This window comes from Sturnus vulgaris, chromosome 2 (assembly GCF_052056855.1).
Source record: "Sturnus vulgaris isolate bStuVul1 chromosome 2, bStuVul1.hap1, whole genome shotgun sequence".
Taxonomy (NCBI): domain Eukaryota; kingdom Metazoa; phylum Chordata; class Aves; order Passeriformes; family Sturnidae; genus Sturnus; species Sturnus vulgaris.
Window position 1 is genome coordinate 3,785,832 of NC_142244.1, and position 26,129 is coordinate 3,811,960.

Sequence of the window (26,129 nt, forward strand, 5' to 3'; positions counted from 1 at the left end):
GGCAGTAGGAAATAGACCATCCAGAAACAGTAATGGAGCTGATGGCCAGAGATAATGCATAGGCTGTCTGTAGGCACTGGCAAAAGAACATCATTGGAGCCTGATACAGCATTCATAGTAAATGTAGGCTCTAGTGGTTTCCATACTATGGAAGGATTATACCCCAATTTCTTCTTTTTAATGCTCTTTGGGGTTTCTGTTGAGGGTCTCTGCAGGAATACAGCCATCCTTCTCCCTGAGCTCCCAGAGCTTTTCCTATGTAGCATATACTGGCTCTGGAGTAGTTTGCCTTTCTCAAAAGGCAGGAAAAGCCAAACAGTTCCTAGGTGGTATTTTCTGGCTGTAAAAGGCCCTTGGACTGCAATTCTGGCTGAGCTGAGCAGAAGTCACTGGGCTGTGGCTCCTGAGGAGGCTGAGGAGCCCTGGTCCTTGGCAGCTGTGTGTGTCCATGAGCTTTCACTCGGCACTGAGGGGCAGCACTGCTGAGTGATGGCATTCTGCAACATCTGGCAGCCCTGTCCTCTGGGGTCACAGCCATGAGGGGCAGCACTGCCCAGCCCCCATGCAGTGCACAGCCAGCACACCCTGTGTCCCACTGGAACAAGGCACCCTTGGTTCTGCTGCAGCAGAACCAAAACCTCCACTGGACCCAAAATATCCACTGGAGCTGGCAGCCTGGCCCCACACATGCTCCTGGGCCCCACCGCAGGCATGGGACCTCAGAGGTGGGGCATCACTGTCCAGGGCAGCTTCTCCTGTGTCCATGAATGATGAACATTTTTCAACATAAGACAGGCAGGAATAATTTTTACCATGCTCTGATCTCATTTGAGAGTGAATAAATTATAAAGTTCCCAGTGTACAACATCCCAAAAAGTGTATGTGAAGACAGGCTTAGGGTCTATGCTCGAATAGTTCATATTGGCCCACATTAAAAGGTCTTTCAATTAATCATTCTGAATATTAATATGTGGTTTAGTAGTAATAATTGTCTTTAGCTGGTGACTAATGTCCCATTTCTCAATAGACAAACCTTTTCCCATGATTTCTTTTCCCCAGAGCTCACCTTGACTCTCCACAAGGCATCTTCCTCAACTCAACCCTAGGGTGTTCCAGCAGACAGGAAGAGATGAGAATAATATATAATATAAAATCCATTTATAATCTGAAAGGATTTTTCAACGACCCTTTTAACTATCTGGAGATTCCAACAGTTGTTTCATAAAATGAAGCAGGGCACCATCATTGCTAGTTCTGGGATATTTTTTCTCTTATATTTACATGCACACAAACAACAGGTCAGGACTGCTGGAGCAGCTGACTCGAAGCTTTATTCCGTCACAATCACTCTCATTTTAGGGAGCCAAGCACAGGAGATGGAAAAGCTTCAGCTGCTAACAACAGCAGATGAAGTTATCTTGTTACAAAGTCTTTTAACAACTTTCTAGCCAATAGCAAAATATTAAGAGCTGACCAGCAATTGCTCAGGCCAATTAATAAAGCTGCACGTACCTCTTGCTTTGAACAATGCTTGCTGTAATAGCTTAGAAACAATGGATAAAGCTTCATTATTAAGCTTACATATTTCCACTATCTTGCTTCGCATATTTTCCTGAGGCCTATCTCTACACAGCTCATAGCCCTATTGTTTCTTGTCCTTGCATCTGCAGCATTCTTGCATTTCTCCATCCCGAGATTTGCTTTCACACAGCTTTCTGAGAGTTTTATACCTTTCCTACTTCCCACATGTGAGGTGCTTGGAGATGGGACAGCAGAAGGAAGGGCTGGAAGAAGCGAACAGCTCAGCACAGATCTGAAAGGGGAACACAGTGACCTGTGGGTGAGTAAAGGGCTGTGGTGGTGGGGAAAGTGTTCAATTCTCCCCATCCTCAGGGACAGGACAAAATGAAGTGGGTTCCTCTGGGCTGGAAGTAAGAATGAAATTCTTGGTGAGGAAAGAAGGTGGAGCTTGAGAACAGAGCACCTGGGACCTGGTGGTGTTTCAGCTGCTGGAGGTTTCGAAGGAGTGCCTAAAACACGAGTCTGTCAAATCTGACACACGTGTGATGGGCTCCTCTCTTCCAGCAGGCACACGGGCCAGGCTGGCTCTTGAGAGGAATGATGGATTTGTCTTTACAGACAAGCTGTGAGTCTGCTGGTAGATAAAACTAGCACTGAGAGATAAAACAAACAATGGGAAGGATTCCACTGATTGATGAATAGAAAAAAGATACTTGCCTTTACAAACAAACTGTTGGTTTGCTGATAAATGAAACTGGATATTGAAAGATGCAAGAAACTATGGGGGAAAACCATGAATTCCATAAGAATTAAAAACTAAAAGGGAGGGTTATACATTAGCGGGAAATCTTAGGTATCAGATGTTCCAGGAAGTTTGTACCTCTCAAGTACCTCAGCCAATGGGGAAAGAGAGAGGGAAATGCGACCAGGAAATTAGGATAAAAAGGAGGCTGCGTCCTCCAAAAATTTGAGGAAACTCAGGGGAATGCCCCATGGCCTCTCCCTTTATTTGAATAAAGTAAAAGGACTCCTCTGTCTCCTTTGTAGACACAAACCTCTGGTGTTTGTGGATTAATTTTCCTGACACTCTTAATTCTCTTTCCCCTCTGCTCTCTGTCCATGGAAGTGCAAGCCAGAGGGAACAGAAATGCTGGGATTTGCACATGCATCTCCCCTAAAGATCAAAAATAAAAAAACACAGAATAAAGGTTTTGACACACACAAAAAAGAATAAAATCCGAAGACATCAATCATTTATGAAAAGAAGGATCAGTCAATAATTGCTTGTGGAAAATAAGATATTTACTTATATTTTAAATGACATCTTACAGATTTCTATTTTCTTTGCTTTATAGTTGTTTGTTGGGGAAACCATTAGTTTACTTTTTCCTAGCATTCCTTCAACCATTTTGGGATAAACTTTTTCATTAATGACAATGACTGTCTGCATTTCTTTTAGCATCTTGTCTGTGCCTTATTTTATCTTGTCAGAGGAAAATAGCACATAGATAGCAATTCTTTGGGTTTTCCTTGTCTACATGATTATCCAGACAGGATTTTGACAATTTCAGTACAATAGCTTCCTCTCAGGAAGTCTTTGCATGAAAGCATACACTGAAGTGCTAATTTCTTAACCTTCTAGAGTTCATCATTTGGACAGATAAAAATTGAGTTTAAAATGACCTATACAGGTCACCTTGCCAAGGTATAATCTAGTTAAAAATTTCTCAAATTAAATTAAGTGGGCTGTATACCATGTATTGATTTAAAAAAATCTTCTTAATGTAGTCATATTATAAGACTCCTGACATGATTTTTTTTTTCCTGCTTTGACACAGCTGTTTTTTACAGAAACTTCAGCATTTTGGTTTGTAAAACTGTCACCATCTTGATGGCTTCTCACTTGTATAAGAATTTGACCTCTGGACCAATCCTGTGCTTGGAGAAAACACAACTGCAAAATTATCTACTGCTTTGCCACTTGTGAATAAGTTTCTCATATTACATTGATATGAAGAAGCTGAAGGCTGCTTTGGATTATCTTCTGAAAGGCTGATGTTGTGGCCTTAATTCAAATGCATAATTTGCACTTTCAAAACAAAAATTTCTGTAAGTTCTGCTTCCAAATGTTCTTTTTGCCTAATAATTATTATTCTTAGCTCAGTTCTTTTTTAGCCTGGAACAAAACCAAAGAAAGAAATAGTTAAATACATGAGGAGACAACTTCAGCTGTGACTCATATTTCTGGAAGGTGGACAAAAGTCAGACAAGTTAAATTCAAGAGCTGCTCTGTGGTGTGGGATAAGGAGGAGGATCCCAATTTTATCATTATCTTATCCATTCCCATCTATGGCTTTCCTCTGCAAAATCCTTCTTTTGTGGATTTGGGAACTCTGCATCTGTAGCCTCCTGTTGGCCTTTATGTCCCTGGGCTGTTCAGTGACTTCTCATGGGAGAATAAGGAAAGGTCTGATTCCTCATCGATTAATTGCCAAAATATGTGGCAAAAGAGAAACAAAAGGAAAGTGGACTCTGGAAGTCTCTGCAGGGACAGTGTTTTAAGTCTTCCTGTGGACCTTAAAATGAAATTTGAATGTCCACAAGCATGGTGAGTATTTGAACTTTAACCTCCTCCAACTGGTTTGCTTTCAAAGAAGGTAATTTCAATAGTGATGCTGGTTTTCTGGTGGTGTTTGGCTCTTCTACAAAAACTGCTCATCTGAGTTGGTTGAGGAAGAAGGGAAAAGGTTGTTCGGGGGAGAGGGAGGGCTGTTAAAAAACACAAAAAAATTATTTAGTTTCATATCTTAAGTGTTGAAAATACCATACAAAAAGGCTTTTCTGGTATGCAGATTCTGGTCTTTTAAACAAGACAAAGATTTGGTTAAAAAAAAATAAATAAAAATACAGTTGTCCTTTCTTTAGAAAAATATATTTTGTGGCAAACCTGAAGTTGACAGTATTTGTTCAATTCACTGTAATTACTAGAAATGCTTCATCTATTCAAAAGTTTTCATGACACCCTCAGGGACTATTAGGCTTTAATATAAGCTGGTTTTCTCTCTAATTTTTCTCTCAGATGATTTCCCCTTTTGTTTTTTCAACATGTCTAGATTTTGTTATTATAGTGTTAATTTTTTGACTTGAAAAGCTAGCAGCAAAGCAACGGCGTTTCAGATCTTTTATCTAAATTCCTAGGGTCCAGTTCTTATGTAGAGCTAAGCTATTTCTTGCTAAAATAATGTTGCAGGTTTGCTAATGAACAAGCTCATTCAATCAATAGTTCCTGTTTGATAGACTAAATAAATGATGTTGTGCTATGTGATAATCTCTGAGTTTTCCCACCACCTGACAGAAGGCTCATACTGAAGTGGGAGTGCAGAAATGGAGGAATTGACAGGCCCAGACAAATGAACAATTAAGTTGGTGTACTGAGGTCTGTGGCAAGGCAATGGAATAAGATAGAATACGTGTCTGGAATATCAAAATCTCACACACTAGTTTAAAGTGTCCCAGGAGAGCTGCTGGACGGATACTGCATGAAAAGCAGATGATATTCCTGTTACAGCAGATTAGGTGCCTTATCAGCAGCCTAAAACTTGGAAATGTGGGAAAAAGAGGCCAGAACACTTTGGAAGAAGGACCCTATGTGTATCTATTTCTAAAGTAACAATCTGTTTATTTTCAGCAAATATGTTTTGAAGCAACCTCTGGTCAAAGAGGAAGAGGCCGAAGGTGTTGCATGGAGTGAAATGTGTGAGTTTTCAGCAGCAGGTCCCTTGTTCCCAGGCTGCAGCCTGGCTGGTGGTGCCAACAATCACACAAGTCACAGATTTCAAATGTCACCATTATCCAGTCACATCTGCAGTGTCACAAGTGGCAAAGTGACAATGAGAAGTGAGTATATTCAAGGTATCACTTGCTTCTGTCTTACATCCATACTGTAAAACGTTTGATATCCCACTTCAGAAAATGAAAATGTGTTACCAACAAAGTGCACTGCCTTGCACCTTTAGTTGGGACAGAAGAGATGCGTCAGCCGATGCCTGAGCAGATGTAAAAGCATTGCTAAAGAAATGGGTCCTTATGAGGATCTCATTTCAATTTGGGGATAAGTAAATGTGTTTGCTTTGGCATTACTTTTTTTCTTCTGCATGTATTTTTTCCCGTAAGTGCCAATAAACTGCAAATAGGATGATAGAAAAGAAACTGCATTGTGAGTCATAAATAGGATTATTGACTAAATAGCAGTTGTAGGATCTACAGTGTGCCAATGTGCAAGCCAGAAAGCATATCTTGACTGTACAATTTTATTTCTATTTTCATAGAAGCAGCAGTTAAAAAAATCATTATCGCATGCGTCTGAGCTAATCATGTTTGATTTGGATGTTACTGGGATGCAATAAACAGGAAGCCCCAGGGTGCCATTTTACTAAGACAGTTTTCAGAGAGGAACCACAGTTTCTGCAGCAAAGCACCGCTGATTTACATGGATTTTCTTGTCACATGTTTTGGCAAAATGTATCAGCTTGTGCTTCTTAGCATCAACAAATAATACTTGACTTGCAAACGAGCTCCTTGGCAAGTACCCAGCCACAGGAGGCTTGGAGACTTGACTGTATGAAAAAGACTTTCATTTCACCAATTTCCGAGCTGGCACTGTCACTGCCATGGCTGTCTGCAGCCGCTTGCTGATCCTTGCTCTTGATTCTTGGAATATTGAAGCTATTCAGCCTGTTAGCTTTTACCAAATTCCCAGCAATGAAAATTAAACATTTATTCTTTCAATTTCCATGTAAATGCCTTAAAGGGCTCTCAAGCTCATTTGTGCCCTCGTGTTTGAAATTAATCTTTTCTACCTTGTGACATTGGTATCTTTACCCTCACAATGTAGACCTTTCAAAATATTCACCTTTTAAAGAAAAGAGGCAGCTTACTTTGTATTTTTCTTGTGCAGCCTTCTTGTTCATAATGAGCTTAAATATAAGGAGCATAAACCCATCTGAAAATAAAATTATGCACTAGGTTCACTAAAAAAAGTAATTACATTATAATCAAACTGTCACTTTATGAGATAGTGGGAGATGAAATACACTACATGCTGACAAAAGAAGAGGATGGCTCGCTCTTTTAAACATCATCCACGGCACAAAGCAGTGAAGAAAATCTGAATTACATACAGTGTAACCAGGAAAGCACTTGGAGCCAGACAGGAAAACCTCAGCATTGGACCAGGGAGGCAGATGTTCTTTCTTCTGGTGGGATGGGGGAACCTTCAGATGATGCAGCCCAGTGCAGGTGCAGGCTACTCCTGCCAACAGACTGACAGCCCATAATGGCACTGACCTGTGATTAGGAAATGCACTCTATTCCTGTGTCATGTTTTGCACAGAACTTCAGCCTGTGCTGCTGTGGCAGCTCTTGCATTACCTCCCTTGTTTTCTTCACCCGAAGCAGCTGTGCCCCATCAGGCAGCCTGTACTCAGCAGAGACTGACCCTTGTCTCAGGTTAAACACCCGAGGGAATTGGGGCAGTCTGAATGTGTGAGGAGTTGTCTTTGTTCACGTTTTTCTGTATCTTATGGCCCTTTCTTCCTGCCCTACTGCGACTGGAAATGCCTTGGTTTAGGTGAAATCCATGGTCCTGTGTAGCCCCTAGGCAGACAGCATCATCCAGGAGTGATTTTCTTCAGATTCTTGTCATATGAGCTGTTGTTGAATTAAGTCCTTTTTCCCTTCTGCCTCAATTTCTTTAAGATCTGTTCCCTGCTTTCTGTTCTCTGCCAGCAATGGATCCTTTTCACGGGCACACCCTTCTCTGACTCTTGACAATGGGTAAGTGGCAAGAGGCGGGCATGGGAGTGGGGCACAGGAGAGACAGAGGAGCTAGTGATGGGGGTCTGGATGCCAGCCTTGTCATTCCTTCAGGAACCAGGGAGGGGACAGGTGGGGGCTGCAACTTTATCCTCCTGGATGGACCAAAGCTGGTGAAAGATTGGTGCACAGGAGAACTGCTCTTGCTGCCAGTAATGAGTCTAATAAAAGAGAAATTTGTTCTCAGATTGGGGCTTTCTGGCTTTCTTCTGGTAACTAAAAAAAAAAAAAAAAAAGCTTCAGAAATATGAGCAGGTTGAAATTCATGTTTTGTAGCCTGGGTTTTTTTCAGTTCTAGAGATAGAAATGGTGACACACTCAGAGGTCCGTGCTGTGTAAGTGGCACAGCTGATACCTTTATTCACTATCTTGCTTTTCATGCTATGAATACAGTGACAGAGCAGCACAGCTTGCTGTGCTGGCCGAGCATGGAATTACTTTCTCTACACAGTGGATAAAACCCACTTTGTATATTCATGGCACATCTACCTGGCAAGGTCATGAGAGCCTCAGGAAAACAGAATGTGGGGGAGCTCACTGGAGACTTCCTGATACTACACCTTGCTCTTTCAAATTTAAATCTCTAAATTGTTTAAGCACAATTAATTTTTATTTATTTTCTAAGAAAACTGGAAAGATTTCAGTTCCAAGAATAGGAACATGAAATAAAGCTTCATCAAAGAGAAATAATAATAAAACCTTGTCCCAATGCCTAGGTAACTGTGTAGCCTCTGTTTTGACAGAAATAGCAGCTTTTGTCAGAAACAGCTTTTGACAGCAGCTGTCCCCAGATAAAAGCAACTGTTTTAAAGCTACTGTTCTTAACTTAGGGCACCAAATCTCAGCACAGGCAACCCCACTTATGATCTGCCAACAAGGGTTTACTGATGAGCTGTTAACTTGTGAATTGAGGGCCTCATGGACTCAAATTTAGCATCCTCATTCCACATTTTGCTGCCGTTCCTGGCAAGTGACTTGGTTAAATTGCCACTGTCTTCTTTTCATTAAATTCATGCTTGTATAGCCACCTTTATCATGCAAGACATGTAAGAGATTTTGAATTAGAAAAAAACGAACCGAAACAAACAAAAAAACTCTAGCAAGCCTCAAACCAACTGAACAAAATAATCATTGTTCTCATGACAGAAGAGACAGGTAAGATTTTTCTCTGTCTGTGCAGATAGTTCCACAAGGCCACTGTGGCCTGTTGGGCATAACAAGGTGTTTGGAGCAGGAACTGCACTCATCCCAGTCTCAACTCTTGCTGTTTCTGTTCTGCTGCAAGGATGAAGGCAGGGGTGCTGGTTCATGCCCATGCCCATCTTGCTGCACACAGCAAGGCTCACTGTTCACCCCAAATTCCCAGCAGAGCCAAAGGTGGAATTTGTGCTCCCTGGTGGGTTTTAGTTCTTAAGAAAGTCAGAGGATTAACATCCACCACACATATTCACTATCCTTGGGACCCATTACCTTTCTGGCTCTTTCTGCTCCTATTTAAATTTACCTCAAGTTGCAACAAATGCTGCTAAAAAGGCTTCCAAATAGATTAGATGGTGTTCTTCTTTTGGTTTTTGCTGTTGTTGTTGTTGTTGTTATTATTACTAATATGGGGACATTCAGTTTGTTTGAGGGGGTTTTTTCTATAAAGCTGTTTAAACAGCTGTGGCTTGAGTTAAGCTGTAAGGGACTGTTTGTGGTACAGGTAAGCATCATTGCTTCTACAGGGAGAGCTGAATTGAAGAAGGGGTATAACCTTTTAGAAAACAAACACAACCTCTGGATCTAATCTTGCTTACCTCTAGCACAGAAATATGTAAGGCTTTTCCTTCTGCTCCTAGTCAGACACAGAGGTGTGTTGTTCAAAGCAGGCAAGCAGCTTGGGAAATGTTGTCAAAGAATTACCAATACACTGTACTCTCTGGCTTTTGATTTAACCTGAACATTAGTCATCATTAGAGTCTCATTTCTGTTACTGTATCTCCTTGCCCTGTGAAGATCATAGCAATGCAATAGTTTAGCTCAGTTAGATATAATAATTTAGACACTGTAAGGCTAAGCTCTTTGTTTTACCTGCCTGCAGTGGCTTCTGCCTAGCAATGTAAGCACCATGCATGATAAAGAAGAAAATTCAGTTTTTCTAAAAAATTAAGGTTTTAGGGTTTTTTATAAGTGAAGGCACAAAGGAAGACAAAATTACTCATTTGGGTCTGGAGTGATGTTCTTGGGATGTACCACAGCTCTGGATGGTAACAGGTGACATTGCTGACTCTTCTTCGCCTGAAAAAATAGTGGCAAAATTACTGTAGTAGGTTCATGACACTGCTGGTATTTAAGGATTCTGCACAAAAGTTATGAATTCTGGCCCTGGCTCAATGAGCTTGGTGTTAGATCTTGACAATGTTATTAGTTTCTTTTCTTTCTCTTTTTGTTCCCCCTCTGTGTTCCTTCCTTCAGCTACCATTCTGAGTGTAAAGCAGACACCTATGTATGAGCTGGTCTGTTAAGGTCTTTTCAGGGGCTGGTGATTTTTCCTGATCCTGAAAGGAAGAGAGATATTAGACCTTTTTATTCCTTCTCTGCAGGGGCCAGGGCACAAAGTCTCTGGCACAGCTTGACACCGAGGTATAGGGACTAGACGTGCTTAAAATGTACTAACAGAGCAGGATTATTTTCTAGTATCTGGATGCACTTTATCCATATTTTTGTTGGAAGTGCTATAGGTCCCTCAACTGTCACCAGAGGTCTGCACTTTTCCTTGTAAGCAGGCTTCCATGCAGTAGCCCTTTTGGGAGCTGAAACCTGCATCCTCATTTCTGAAATGGCTGAGCATCTCTGTGTCCTGAGATTATTTATGTTGGTCTCCCCTTCTCCCCCCACCCCAATGTTGAGGTGCATGGTGTGGGCAGGGCACTGTGGATCTGAAACTTTCACCATTCTCTTTACAACAGTGGTGTTGCTGATAAATAACTCACCTCACTTCTTTTTGGTTTTTCCTTCTTCAGGCATGCTGAGACTGAAGAAAATTAGTATCACACTTGTTATAAACCTGTTTTTGTGGCAGATGCAGACCCTTCTAAAAGCATGTCAAAACAACTTACTTAAGTGTGGCAATTTGCTAAAAAGTATTAGAATGGAAAACAGGACAGGATCATATGAAGATTTCGCAATTTCAAGATTTTAAATAGAATATCAGCTCAGAGGTGTGTGATGAGTCTTGATTGCAGAAAAAGCAAGGAGGTAGGTCTTAGGAATCAATCTCTGACACATTTAAAAAATCCATCTGTGCAGTGTCTGCCTGCAAGAAAGCAGCTTTCCATGTGATCCCTGCTCTTCAAGGAGAGGCAGCAAGGATTGTTGACCTGGATGAAAAAAATCACTGGCCTTAGTACAATATTGAATGAAACATCCTCTAAAATCTAACCTCCTTAGACTTAAAACAGCTTTCACTTGCTCAAGTGAGAAGCTGCTGACCTGCTTGCTTAGTTTTATGCTGTAATTATCCTTGTCTTCATAAAAATACGTTACTTCAGTTTTTACTCTGTAGACTAAAAAAATAATTGCTAATTTTAGTAAGTCAGGATTTTACCCTGATTTCTGTCTCATTATAAAATGCACATGACTTCATTAGAAACAATTTGGGCTATTTACACTCCTGATCTGACTTAAAGTGTGTGTGAAGCAAAACAAGAACAAGAGAAGGATTCTTCCACTCTCACTTAATGTGTTTGACAAAGAAGGAAAACCCATTCTTCGCAGCACGTAAAAATAAGTTCAACTAGAAACACAGAGGCTTGAAAAAGACCTTTCTTTACATGACTGCAAACTTTCTTGGTCCTTTTGGCCAGCATTGGTACCAAGTTCCCTCTAATGTAAATCCTGTAAATTACACAGCACTTCAGTTCTGGCGTTAGAGGTAAGTGGAAAGATGACCTCAAAAACATTTAATCAAATTTAGTTGGTTGGTTGTTTTTTGGGGTTTTTTGTTAGGACTAAACATACTTTTCCAATGGAGACATTGCACTGCAAGCAGGACCTAAATTTCCTAATGGAAAGAGGCACTGTCCCAGAGTTTGGCTTGTGTCTCCAACTCTATTCCGACTCCTGTGTTTACCCTGTCATTATTGCCATGCAAACTTCAGTTCTTTGTCTCCACAACCGTATCTGACCAAAGTGTGCAATTAGTTATCCATAACAATGCAAAGTCAAGAAATAAGTCCAAAATTGGAGACATAGACTAATGGCTATGTGGGTTTGTGGGGAGTTTTTTGTTTTGGATTTTCCTTCACTACAGTGCTATTAGTTTATTTGATTAACCTCACTGTTCAGTCTTGCCAAACTGCTTTCTTCAGTGCATGACACCCCCTTGTTACAAGCCTGATTTGCATTTGCATGTCCCAAGTGCAACCATTCCAAAAGGGGAAATAAGATAAATAGAAAGACAAAATCCAGGAGTAAAAAATAAAAGAGTTTATTCAGAGGCAAAGAGTCCCAAGGGAGACTTTATGTAGAGAACACAAATCCAGCAAGTCATGGTTGCTAAGACATGGATGTCAAGGCTCAGGAGGAGTGACTACCAAGACCATTAATGACAGAAGTAAATTGCACCCAGGTATGAAACTGAAAACACAGTCAGTGTTTATCCCTTAAAAATGTTTTGCACATTAGCATCATAACCTTGAAATTAATATTTCTTCCTTTAGCATTCTCTATTGCAAGTAAAGATGCTATACTTGCTGAGCCATCTTCATGCCAATGCTCTGTGGCAGCCATGCTGCAAAGATGCTGATGAAAAAAGAGAGTTCATTTTACGTGGAGCTGATGTTCCACATGAGTCTGGCTCTTGTCCAAAGGCTTGATTTTATGGAAGCTGCCAACAAACCTGGTTGAAAAAACACAGTGATGTGAAAGATAGCCTCGTCTTTCTCATGGTCTGCCTAATTAAAAAGCTAATAGAGTATCAGCTCAGCATGAGCTTTCTCCCTACAGACATGATCTTTGCTCAGACATCAAGTGATGCTTTTTCAAGCATCAGTATATGTAGCCAGTGGTCAGGGACCAAGTCTGAGAACACACAGCACCCATTTGAAGCCTCAGCAGGACACATTTGAGAATAAAAGCCTGGACTGATTTGGTCTTTATGTTTCCTAAAGGCTACTTGGAAACACAGAGCAGTTTATGACTTTTCCATCACTGAGACAGATCTGAAAGCCATTGACATGGAAATGAAATTTCAGGTTACAATAATGAGAAATATATCATGAGGACACGGTATGTACCCAGTAAAATTCATGAGCTTTTGAATGGGCCTCTGTAGGAAAGAAGCTGTCTTAGGCAAGCCATTGTGTCCTTAAGGCTCTGTACCAGTGAGGGTTCAAGCAGCAGCCAGAGAAAGGTAAGTGAGGTCAGATGGTAGAGCCAACATTTTTTATCATAAATGAGTGACAGAAGACAACCCATAAAGAAAGCAGTGTTGCTGTTGTTGCACAAATTTCCAAATGAATAATTGTGATGAAAATTACCCAAAGCCATGTCAGGCCACTTTCTGAAAGTCTCCCCAGGTTAGCAGCCTGAAGTCTGCAGTATTTCCTGTGAGCAATGTACCTTTTCACTCAGAGCTGCACCTACATGCAAAGTCTGTTTCAGAGCCACAAAAGGGATTGGGTCCAGGGCGGGGTTGGCCAAAACATCCTCATTAAAAGTTGTAGCTTATCCAGTAGGACTATGTATTTTTTTTTCTCCCAGCACAGAGCAGTGCTGCAGCATCTCCCTCATCTTTGTTCAGGATTTGAACCCTCCATCACAGACCCTACTTCAGGCAGGAGGCTGGACTGGAAACACTCAGGTTCCTCTCCAGCTTGATTTATCCTGTGGGTCTGTGTCAGATGCCACAGGAGAAATGTTGTCTTGAAGCCAGGTTGGCTTTGAAATCGGCACTTTTACTTGGTGAAGCTTAAACATGAAGCTTGTGTGGGATATCAGTAGCTAGAATAACCAGTTCTGTCAGGCTTGGTGGGTAAGAAGAAGGGATCTTGTCCTGAAGGAGAATGGAGGGGAAATAGCAACTCAGTTTTCTATGTGGAAAGTTGAAGGATGGAGAGGTGCAGCTGGTTCACCAGGCTTACCAAGCCTGCAGGAGCTGAGAACAGAGCTGGGGTATTTGGAGTCTGAAAAGTACCTCTGTGTTTCTTCTTATGTATGCAGAAAACAAAACTTCTTTCAGGAGTACAAGCTCCCTGGCTTGCTTGTGGCAGGACAAACTGTTTTCAGAAGCATGGAAAATACAACAGTGATTTGCAGCTGAACTTGCTAAAGATTGAGCTTGTTATCTGTTGGTTACCTTATTTAACATATTTTGGAAGTGCTGTCGTAATGTCTATGGAAGGAGCGATGCATAACAGTCACTCTGATTTATGCAAATTAGAAGTGGGAAAATGGGCTTAGGTAATGGGGATGTCATAAATATTGCTGAGTTATGAAGTGGTGTATTATCAGAAAGGTCAGGAGCAGGGCACAGTGATTGCTCACGACCTTATATTCATCACGAGTCCCTTCAATAATACCTTTGCATTGCTCTTTTTGTAGCTTTGAAAATCACACTGATAAGCAGATAGCAGGAAATGCTGTCTAGAGAGGATCACACCACAAGTTAAATTAACTCTACCAGAGGTGGATAACTCCAGTGGTAATTCTTCCCTGTGTGTTGGTGTTATGGTGTCAGGTACAGTGTACATTTAAATGCATTTCTCCAAGGAGAAATGAGGCCAATGAGTGATTGCTGCATCATAAAATCAAATAACTATTTTTCAGCAAGCTGCAGATTGGCTGCCAGGGGGCACTTGTACAGGGAAAGCAGCAGTGTGTGCATGAGAACCACCACAGCAAACCCGAGAGCTTACCCCAGGGTGGGGGATAAGGAGGAGGGGCTTTGTGACCAGCCCCAGCAAAAGCTTAGTGTTGTAACTTGCTTTAAGGGATTTTTGGGTTAGTCTTCTTGGGTCTGAGATCATACTCTGCCTCTCTCAGGAAAGTGGTGATGGCTGTGTTCCTTTCACTGTGTTTGGGTTAAGGTGATGGCTGTAAGGAACCAGTTATTAAAGGAGTAATTCTCACTTAAGGTGTCCCTGTAGGGAAGGAGTTCAGATGGGGAAGGTAAAGGGCAGAGATTCTGGCTGCATTTCACAAAAGGGCGCTGGGTCAGCAGAGCCCATCGGGATGTGTGCTTACACACATTCCTATCTGGAGAATGCATCTGGTATGTAAGGGCAATAGATCTGGATGCTCATAATGCCTATCACAGATGTCCAGTGATATCTGGCAAGTGTCTCAGGGTGAGAATGCATTTCTAATGTTTATAGCACAGACTGCAGAACTGGGGGGAGAAAAATACAATTATTACACACACTTAGAAATAGAAATGGCATATGATGTTTAATTGCCAATTGCGTTGTCAGTTTTTGCTGCAATGTGTTAATTAGTAGAATCTTTAATTGGAAATCCTTATATACAACAATATCTGTTCACTTCTTCTGAATTTTCCTTCATTGGCTTTTCCCAATTATTTTACAGCATAAAGTACTCAGAGAGCATCAAATAAACAAAAAAAAAATAAAATAGTGTGTGGATGGGCACATATATAAATAGCTCCGTATTTGAGAATGCATTTTGTGGACAAAATTGTTGAACTATTTAACCATGATTTCTGAATAACTTTGTTGTATTCGTGTTTTATTTTGCTCAGTTAAAATTTATCATAATTGAAAGCTATGCCTCAGATCTCACTGAGGGGCATAATGTTAATTATTAACTTTGTGTCAATGACAACTGAATCACTTCAGGAACCTCAACGTTTATTTTAGTGTTAAGAAAGGTAACAGTGTTCAGCTCAGGGATCATTTTGTTTCACATCAGTTATTAAACGATTAGGAAAGTGTAGATTGACTTCGAAAGGAAAAATTCTCTGGGCTTCTACTCAAGAAGCTGACCATGAAGATCTGGTGCCTAATGTTTAGCAGCTAATTCAATGACAAGAGTGATCTATCTTAGGCTATGGAGATTTTTTTTTAAGTTTAAATTAATAGGAAAGATTGACTCTCCAGGAAAGATTCTATTTGTGATTTTTGTCATTGTCTTGTTGACTGTAGCTTGCTCTGGAGTATGATTTATGATATGTAGATGTTGATACAGAGGTTGTGAAATAGAGGACCCTTCTGGTATGTCCCAATTCAACAAACCTGTTGCTTCACATTTCTCAGTTTTGTTTTCTAAAAAAACTGTGGTTTTCACGATCTTTTGTCCTTTTCTGACTAATAGAAAACTCTGCTTAACATAAGTTTTGTAGCACATGCACAGACTTTCTGATCCAGTGGAGGAACCACCCAGAGGAGAGCAGTTCAATCCTTTTGCACTCAGGTGATGCAGACGTGGACAGACTGCTTAAAAAGCCAGATCAAAACAAAACCAATTTTGAAAACTTATGGAATTGATAGGTGTGAAAACACTTTGGGTAAAGGTAATGGCTGAGGGGGACTCAAATCTCTTGAACAGGATGGTTGTTTGTAGTCTGGATGGCAACAGGACTCTCCACTCTCAACAGGAGATGGTAGATACTTGCCCCCAAGCTCACACATCAGGGACTCCCTCATTTCTACCATCACTAGCTAAAATAAGTCATTTGAACCACCAAACTGAAGCTCAGTATATCTGTATGCAAAATACTCTTGCACAAAGCACTGATTTCATATCCTTTGTTAATAGAAAAGACAGCTCCTTCTTAAGCTGTGGGTTGAATTTCAAGATCAATTAAGTAATAACAGCAACATGTTCCAGTTGTAGGCTTATAAACTTAATAGTAGCTACTTCACCTTTTGTGTTTTTTACTTGGGACACTTTAACTTCTGTAACATTAGTAGCTGTTTATAATAGTTAGGCTGGTGAATAAAAATAAAGTTAGAAGGGCTTTATTTCATAAGAAAACATCAGAAAGAATTATTGGAAATGTGACAATTAAAGCATCCAGCTTAAGATGCTTTGTAAAATGTGAGTAATCATTCAGTATTCTTGATCTGCACCTTCATGTGGCAAAGGAGTAAAAAGCCAAGCTAATGTTGAGCAGCCTTTGGCAAACATAAAAGAATGCATAGAAGCTACACAATTCAAATTGACATTTTCTACAAACAAAGGCAACTCTACACTGTTCAATAATTGAAAAATCCCTGTGGCATGAACATACATAATGATGGGCAGCAAAAATGCTTCATCTTCCTTGCAGTGCTTGCTGTGGGTTTCATGGCTGGAGCTCACTGAATTATTCATTGGAAAGAGTTAATAGTTCTTATTGTGGATATGGCTGCTTTTTGCATTCAGAAGTCAGGGATGCTATGGTTCAGTTAGAAGAGGATGTGATATGATACTCACTGGGTCATCTCCAGTGCTCACATGCATAACGTGGGGATGAGAGAATGAAAATGTCCTTTTGTAGAATCACAACTGGAGCTTTTCAAAACCCTATCACCCTATTTGTATGTAGTCAGTGGTTTATCACACAGTTAGGTGCCATTCTTTTTGTCCTATGTGCTGCACAGCTTCCTACCCAGATTTACTGCTCCCTGGAAGTGTGCTGTATCTGGATACACATTCATGGATCTTCACGTGCACATTTAGTGGTGTGAAGACACAAAAAAGACTGAGCCCAAGGTGTGAAGCTGCATCACCATCATGCTTTCCCAGACACCCTCCTGATTGTCAGCTATTAACAGAGACAGCGTCTCCATGGTTTGCACACATGAAGATGGTTTATTGATTCTACAAATCAGTTTCTATACTTTTCCAGCCATACCTACAAATAGCAACAATCACAGGACTGGTGTTTCTAAGTAACATTACTTAATCAGAGCCCTGCACAGAGCTTTTGCACAGACCTGCACAGGCACGTCCAGTCTTGCATGATTTATTTTAAACAAAGCATACCAAGCACACCTTTTGTTTCCTCGTTCAGGGTTCTGCCTTGACTTGCCAGGGCTTACAGCCCACAGACTTAGACTTAGACTTAGACTTAGCACATCCACTTCAGTCGTGAGTTGAGCAGTGCTCTGAGTCTTGTTCTCCAGCTGTATTCCCATACCTGACCAACTCAAGGCTTTCTTTGATAAGCTGAAAGACAGACAAATAATTCTTAAAAGTGTATAGGAAACCTGGTCTCACATAATCAGTCTCTATCTACCATGCCTGTTCCAGCTAATCATTGAGGAATTTTATTCTATCAGCCCACAGACAGTTTTGCTCAGGTTTCCAGCTGTAGAACCATAGCATCACTGAGGATGGAAATGTCTCTACATCCCTCCAGTCCAACCAGTAACCCAGTGCTGTTATGTTTACTACTAAAGCATATCTCTGTGTGCCACATCCAGACATTTTTCTGAATGCTTGTGGCGATGGAGATTCCACCATATCCCAGGACTGCCTAATCCAATGTCCCACCATATTTTAAGTGAAGAAATTTATTCTACTATCCAATCTAAAGCTTTCCTACCACAACTTGAGGTCTTTTTCTACTGTTCTGTCACTTCTTCCAGGAGAAGAGACCAACACCTTCCTCCCAGGTAGTTGTAGAGAGTGATAACGTCACCCCCAAACCTCCTTGTCTCCAGGCTGAACAACCCCAGTTCTCTCAGGTGCTCCTGACACAACCTGTGCTCCAGACCCTTCCCCAGCTCCACTGCCCTTCTCTGGACTCGCCCCAGCACCTCAATGCCCTTCTTGTAGTGATGGACCCAGGAGCGGACACAGCACACCAGGTGTGGCCTCAGCAGTGCCAAATACAGGGGGCAATCCCTGCCCTGGTCCTGCTGGCCACTGCTGCTGATACAGGCCAGGTGCCACTGCCCTTCTTGGACACCTGGGCAGATGCAGGCTCACATTCAGCTGGATGCCAACCAGCACCCCCAGGTCTGTGCTTTGGAGCACAAGTTCCTTGTGTCAAGGCAAAAGTTGCAGAAACTCCTCTAAAGAACATTGGCAGTGTTCTGCTGGTCATCAGGCAAGCTATCCCTGTCAACTACTGCACAGGCTCCAAAGCAAACAATCATCCAAAAACCTAGTTCCTTGTGGCTGTCATCATCTTTGATGAAGTATGACTACTTTGGGACTATCTCATATCTGCACAGCCCATTCAGTCAGTCAGCATTGTTACAGGGAAATGGAGGAAGGTCCAATTTTTGGTTACAATGTCAGCAAAGACCTTAAATATGAGCATCTCTTCCATTTTAATTTGTAAATAAATGGCCTACAAAAGCCAGATTCTTGTTTTGAGTAGAGTCTTGTAAATCACAAGCAAACTTGACAGAGACAAGCATTTTAATAATTCTTGTGTGTAACTACTTATCTTTTCCTAGCGAAATATTTCTAAAAAGGACATGAAACCTTCTATCATTAAACTTCACTGATCCCTATCTGCAACTTGTCTTTTTTAAATTGAAAATGCTTTTTTATTTTGACACATTATTGAAAGCAGGATTTTTTTTTAGTACATGCTAGAGTGTCTTGAGAACTGCATGCTAAACTACAGCAGTCTGCAAGGTACCTGAATTTTCAGAAGGGTTTTTGTGTTATTCTCATGCAATGTCAATGATTGTTTTCAATTTTTGGGATGTGGGGAGGGAGAACTCCATTTCTCCCAATTCTTTGTTTACAATTTGGTAAGCCATTTGAGGCTTGTTCTGTATTACAAGCAACAAAGTTTGATAGTTTAGGAGGGAAAGGAAGGTCAACACTAACAAATCTACACCCAGTAATTTTGAATGACAACTGTAAAAAATTATTTATATTCTCTAGGAGGGGAGGGGGACCACATCCTAGAAAAAAAAATTCTTAGTCCAAGGTATCTCTTTTTAAGCCCCAAACATTCAAATACATTCTTCACTGGTTGTCCTAAAATTTTCTGTGCTCAGTTTCTCAGTGCCCTATGTTGTGTGCTATTATTTTCCTTGCACCAAAAACCACAGATAGCTGCTCTTGTACACATTGGTCAGTGAACCTGGCAGGTACAAGATGTAAGGATTCAAATGAGAATATCAAATAAAGCTTTCTTAAATATCAATGTATTTATATATTCTTAATATATATACTGAGAATAGCAAATAAGTATTTCCTAAAAATAGGAAAGGGAAGGAGATTTACAGCACTTGGGACGTAAAAGACCTTTTTTTAAATGTCATTAAATGTTAGCAAAAGATTCATGAGGAGTTTCAAATAAATGTTTGAATAGACCAAGTAATTTAAAGATGACCAAAGTAATTGAGAAATCCAACTTTTAGTTTAATCTGAGGAGGGGAAATATTTGTACAACAGAATGTTACTTTTCAATATGTGAAAAAGAAAATTACCATATACTAGTTCAAGCTCAAGCTTCCTTTAGTATTTTAAGCCATCCTAAATAGAGAATTTTCTTTACATGAAGCAAAATTAGTTCCTTTTTCCCCTCCATTTGTGGATGAGATGGAGTAAAAGGGGAACCATTGTTTTCCAGACTTTACCAGCTAGCAAAAAAATGGTCTGGTCAGTTCTGATGCCTCATGTACCAAATCCAAGTGGAGCATAACTCTAGTCATGGTGGAGCAAACCTACTCACTGGTGCTTGTGTCATCTTGTCACTGTGAGAGGAACCACCAGGGCACAGCTCTGCCCCTGAAAAATTGTTCTGTAGCATACTTTTGATTTTTTCATGTGGCCATCCCTGCAAGTTCCCTCTGTCATGAACACCATGACCAAGGAGTGGGGGATGGCAGCTTGCTAGGGCTGCTTTTAAGAGTAGCTTGTCCTTGATGCTCTCTTGTCTTGGCATCCAGCTCTCAAATGTCTGTGAACTTTCCCTGTCCTCAGAGTATTGCTGCTGGCATGGAGGGAGGCCCTGGGACCAGCTTTCTGAAGTCAAACACCACCAAAAACCCAATAGGAAACCCCACGAGAGAGACCTGTATCCAAAACCAGTGGTGTGGTACCCTGCTGTATCAAGCAGACCCCCATGTACCTCCTAAGTCTTTTGTTCAATGGCAAAAAATCAAAGGTAAATAAGCAAATAGCACCATCCATATAAACTTGTGAGTGTAGCAGCTGAAATTGCCTCATAGGGGACCATAAATCCAACATTTACCACTGACATTTAAAAGAGCAAAAGCAGTAAGTTCCATTTGAAATAGCACTGTGTGCCAATACCAATGACTCTATGTATGTCAGGAATGGCATTTGAACACCATAAATCAATCCTCTAGATTGCTGGAAGGAGAGGACGTTTAGTCAGAAGATGTCAAGAGATACCAGGCTGTGTCTTGGTTTAGGTGTGTGTCTGTTTGTCTGTCTGTCTGTTTGTTTGTTTGTTTGTTTGTTCTGGGGGATGCTTCCATTTGTTTTTTCCCCAAGGAGCAGTAAAAGAGAGATGCTGCCTCTAGTGCTGCAGCCTGCTGTAAAGGCTGCTGGTGTTCAGTGCTTCAGACAGCACTTTTGAGCAGTAAGTTTCGTTGCTATGAAAAGGGAAATCTTCTCTCCCTCCACCACCACCACCCCAGGCAATGTGAGCACGCAGTAATCATCCAGACTTTCTTTACCATGCCCTTGCAGGATGTTTCAGCACTGCTTTTAGGCACCAAAGGCATCAGCTCCCATTAGTGTCATTTATCAAGAGGCAGAATACACTGAAAGGCGTGGATGCAGAATCCAATATTAGGGCACAGTGCAGGGGGTTGCCAAGTCTAAATGCTGGCCTGAGACATCTCCAAAAGAGTTCCAGTTGAACCCAAGGAGTAAAATGCAATAAATTGTCTTTTCTACCACAAAGTAAAACCTGCTGAAGCCTTTATGTGATAAATCGAGGATCTGGTGCAGTAAAATGCCACATTTTCAAAAGCAGGACTTTGCAAGTACCCAGCACAATCCAAACCTAAATTAAAGTGATGACCTTTCAGTGACTTAGATTTGGCTGTTATGAAATAAGTTTTTTTGGAGACAGGCACATCCCTTATAGAAAGAGACATGTTATTGAATTCTCATTGTACAGGAAATTCCATTGATCCTTTCAAGCACTCCCAGAGAGGTGTCATGAACTGGAGCAGGCCCTGGAGACTGTGTGTGCTCTGAACAGTCTTCAGAAGCAGTTCATTCAGGGTTAGGATACAAAGGCATGTTATTGCTTTTCTCCTGGTTTCTTGTAGGGTAAATGAATATTTCTTCACTTCAAAGCTGTCAGTCTAATGACCCCTGCCAGAATTAATATGTCTTTTATGGAAAATGTGATTTTGTTTAATTGCACCATGAGGAAAATGGGACAATAGAGAAAAGCAGAATGGTAAAATGATGCCTTCAGAGATATAAATGTAGCACATAGCATTTCTTAGCATTTCTGAGGGTGGGGGAAGCACGGGCAATTTTTGCTGACATTAGGATTAAAACACCTGATTACATTCGTGCAAGAGGCAGTTGTGGTTTCTCGAGTGAGGCTTCAATTGTTGCTTTAAACAAATGTTATTTAAAAAAAAAATCTTACAGGAAATGTCTCAGAAAAATGATATTTCAATGTTTTTTTCCCTGATGGGGGAAAATTTAATGTCAGGGAAACGGTTGGAGCTGTCGCTTTCCTGCTGTGGGAGAAAGCAGGCTGTCTGAGACATGCTCAGGTCAGCTGTTGAATTTACTTACTACTCAGATTTCTCATGAGTATTAATTCAAGTCTTAACATCCTGACTTTTTGCCACAGCCTTCTTTTTTATTTTTAGATTAATGGTGCCTTATAAGGACCTTTTGGGCTTTAAAGCAGAAGGGGGTGGGAATAAACAGGTTTTCCACAAATCTACAAATTTCACCCATATAAAGCATACATGGAACAAGAAAGTGAAGGTAGCATGTTTCTTTTCCCCAACACTACTGCAAATAAAATGATTGTTTATCAATAAATACATAAAGCACTTTATGACTGCATATAAACAGTGGGAGATGAATGAATTTCAATTATGCAGACCAACGATATTATGCCATTCATTATATAAATCAAACCTAGGCAGGGGCCTATAAGCTTTTGCTGCTTCACTGATTTTTATTGCCATACAAAATGATAACTGGAAACCATATAGAACAAGGCAAATTAAGAATCTATTGGGGGGAAAATGCAATTGGAAATTAACATCTTCCTGGAAGCTACATTCACGAGTCAAATGCCTCGTGAGATTTTATCATCCATGCAAAATGTGATGATATTCCTGGGTATATATGGTTAAATTAATTTTCCATTATCAGCATAAAAATGTAGCTGGCCAAAATAGATTAGAACTGCATAATACGTTGGATCACATTTTATTTAGGTGGAGAAGAGGAAAATATTTAATTTCAGCCTGGAATGAGATTGAGCAGAATAAATGATTGAGTTCAAACAAAGACATCACGCTTCCCGGGAATTTTTTCTTTTGTTGCATGAATGAAATGATCAGTAAATTCATGATAAGATGATGATTTTCTCAGTAGCAGAACAGTGACAAGAAAATAAAATTATTTCTCAAATCAAAGAGAAACTTCTGAATTTGCTGCAGTCCAGTTTCACTCTTTGAACGATTGTTCAGTTAGTTCAGGAATTATTATTGAGGAATTCAAGGTTTTAGCCAGTCAGTTTGTGCATTTTTAAGCTAAGGTGGGATGAGGTGACCTGTAACCTGTGTCCTGCAGGATTTTCCTGTAAATGAGCTCATCCTCTAAGCAGTTCACCTGTAACCAGTCTGAGCAAGTGGCATCAGGGCCATTGTCCCAGGGGTGCCAGGTTTGTCCCTCTGCTGAGCACATCCAGGCTGCCCTTGCACACAGCCCCACATAATCCTGAAATGGAAGACTATGTTGTTACAAGTTAGAAAAAAGAGTAGGAAGAGGGTGGTATTTTGGGGGAGGTTGTGGGGTTTTTTTTCCTAATTCTACTGTTTTACTTCTCCTTGCTATCTTGAGGTTGGTCAGGGGATTTTTTTGGTGGGGTTTTTTTTCTTTTTTTGCAGACACAATGCTGTGGAGAGTTATTCAGCCTTCAGCTATTTTTTTAATAAACTTTTGAAGAAGATATCTAGCACATGTCTTAGATTCACGTTTCAATGACAAAAGCACCTTCAAACACAACAGTCTGCCATAGAAGGTTTATTTTGATGGCTGCTTCTTGTGTCAGCCATATAGATATTATTTAATCCTATATTCACACATAATTGAACTGGTGATAATTTAACCCTAAGGTGAGACTTAATTGCTTTAAAAAAGAAAGTTTTACGTGTAATTTCTGTTTTTTGGTCTTAGATATTTTTACCTCACCTCTTCAGTGAGGCCAGATTTAATTTATGCCTGTTTTTACTTGATCATTGAGTAAAAAATACCTTGTCTGCTTTGGCCAATTTGCCCTTCTGTGGCCAGAACTGAGTTTTCTCTCTATCCTGTGTGGTAGAAACATCCCAACATCAGTCTGCATTCAGTCCCTCAGAGGCTGATGGCACAGCTCCCATGTTCCTGGCTTCCCACAGACCTGAATGGATATCTCAGCTGAGGGAGCCTGGGAGCCAATTCCTGCTCACACCACCTCATGAGGATGGAAAATAGTCTCTTGAAACTGTACTTAATAGGATAGGTTTAGCCTGAAAGTGCATTGAATAACTCCTGGGCTACTGTTCATTGTGCAGGAGTTCATGTAGTGAGTGTTTTGGGTGAGCGGAGCCTCCTGAGGAAATACACACCCCACCATCAACATGACGAAAAAGAGAGGCATTTTCTTAAGATGTTTCATCTCTGTGCAAGACCATCAAAGCAGTGACAAGAAGGCTTCTGAGCCATGCTAGAGCCTATTGATATGCAGGGAGATGGATGTCAAATGGCTTAAAAAAAGAAAAATAATTCCTTCACATTGTGGGGTTTTGCTGAAGCCGTAGAGGGAATAGATACTGCTTTGTTAAACTAGACTATGTTCATTAAACAACACATCTATTTGGCTGAATAAAATAAGCTAAGAATAATGAAATAGTGGCTTGTCCACTGTAATTTCATTCTTACATGTTTTGTGTATCATCATAATTAAAACTGTTCATAGCTTTGTATACTCCGTACCAGAAGTCTCAGGTGCTGAGCTGTGTGCCTGGTTCTTGTGTTTTCTGGGGTTTTTTTATTGTTTTATCATATGATTTTGTGAAAGGTATTCCTTTTCCTTGCAGGTCTCACTTATACCTATGGACTACAGTATTTCTAAGAAACAATAGTGCCTTCCTAAGTCAGATACATCCTATTTGGGCAACCAGATTCAACGAGAGACATTGGAACAAACAGTAAACAATGGTAATACACCTAATTTTACTAGTAACAGCAATGTCTTAGGGTGCTTTTAGTAAGTTAAATCTGATCGAAATAATTGTCAAAATAAATTTTTCAGTTTGAGTTCTTTCTGATATAAAGCAGGTATTTAAACAGCCAACACTTATTTTAGCAGAATTCTAAATGTCAGTTTAAAATGCATGATTCCTATATTTGAGGGACAAGAAATAATAAAACTCTTCAGGGCAGTAAGGATGTAGTATATAAAAGTAGAGTTAATTTGAAAATTAAATTTAAAATTCATGGACAAAATCCCCATTATTCTCCTTTCACCCCCCAGCTTATGCTCAAGTGGAAAGTGGAAGTGGCAGCTATTGTGGTAAAACATTCCTTGGTCCATCTATGTTGGAGTAAATGAAAAACCATTAAATGGATAATAGCAAAACAGTGCAATGAGATTCTCTGAGAATCCATCAATAAAAGGATGGCAAGCAATTGCTCAAGACAGCCCTTTCTAAATGTAGCTTTATTGCCAGAGGATGGAAAATTGAGAGAGAATGTGTGAACAATTGAATTTATGGTAATGGCATATCAGAGTATTGTGTCACCAAAGCAAAGCTCAGAGCAAACGTAAAAGACAAAATACACCAATGTCTCATGGAAACCCTGTGTTTCACCCATTATCTCTTGGTGCTGGAAACTAATATTCTGCTATTAAAACCTAATTCATTGCAAAGTGCTTTAGGAGGCAGTGAGGGTGATATTCTGCTCTGTTCCTGCTTTAAGGTGAATTGTTGGACTAAAAGCAATTCAAGGCACGAGCTACGAGCAGCTTGTTCCTGTGCACTCAAAAATAGCTTTATTCCTTTAACTTCAGTGATACCTGGACAGTCTGATGTTCTCACCTTGGCAGTTTATGGGTAAATTACCTTGAGATAATCTGAGTCAATTTGAATTTTAAACCTGTTTGAAAATGCACTGTCACTATTGAACCATCAGATGTGACTGCTAAATGAGAGGCAGGAAGAAAACAATTCACTGGTGGGCTCAGAGATGGAGCCTCCCAAAAGCCAGATAAACTGGAAAGGGCAAAACCAACTTCTGCTGCAGGTCACAGACACTTTCTCAGGACAAAGCCCCAGACAAAGACTGAATGAGCTAACCCTGTGGCTGCAAAACCACAGGCACCAGCAAACTTTAGCTTTGAGACAGTCTGCACTCGGCAGTCAGGCCAGCATTGAGGGAAGGATAGGGAAGGCTTTCCCGTAAGGCTTATTTTGATTTTTATGTGCAAAGAAATTGCTGGCACATTTCCAGAGGTTATTTATGTGTGAGTTTGGGTTTCTTTTACTCCACGTCCCCACCTCGTGGTGCCAACAGACTGTTTCAGGAGCTATGTGTCCCCTGGTGACCATGGGAGTTCCAGC

General features: G+C 40.5%; 1 protein-coding gene across 2 annotated transcripts in view; it reads left to right on the plus strand.

Annotated features, from left to right (window-relative positions):
- The first annotated feature begins 3,363 nt into the window (after positions 1-3,363).
- The window catches only part of CD96 (CD96 molecule), a 63,964-nt gene continuing 41,198 nt past the window's right edge, over positions 3,364-26,129 (plus strand). Inside the window, exons 1-4 of one of the 2 annotated variants that reach the window (XM_014882111.2) lie at positions 3,364-4,129; positions 5,210-5,418; positions 7,309-7,356; positions 24,606-24,726. The gene's annotated coding sequence lies outside the window, so the exon portion shown is untranslated. The remainder of the gene's footprint in view (positions 4,130-5,209; positions 5,419-7,308; positions 7,357-24,605; positions 24,727-26,129) is intronic. The other variant, XM_088156852.1, reaches the window with a different exon arrangement.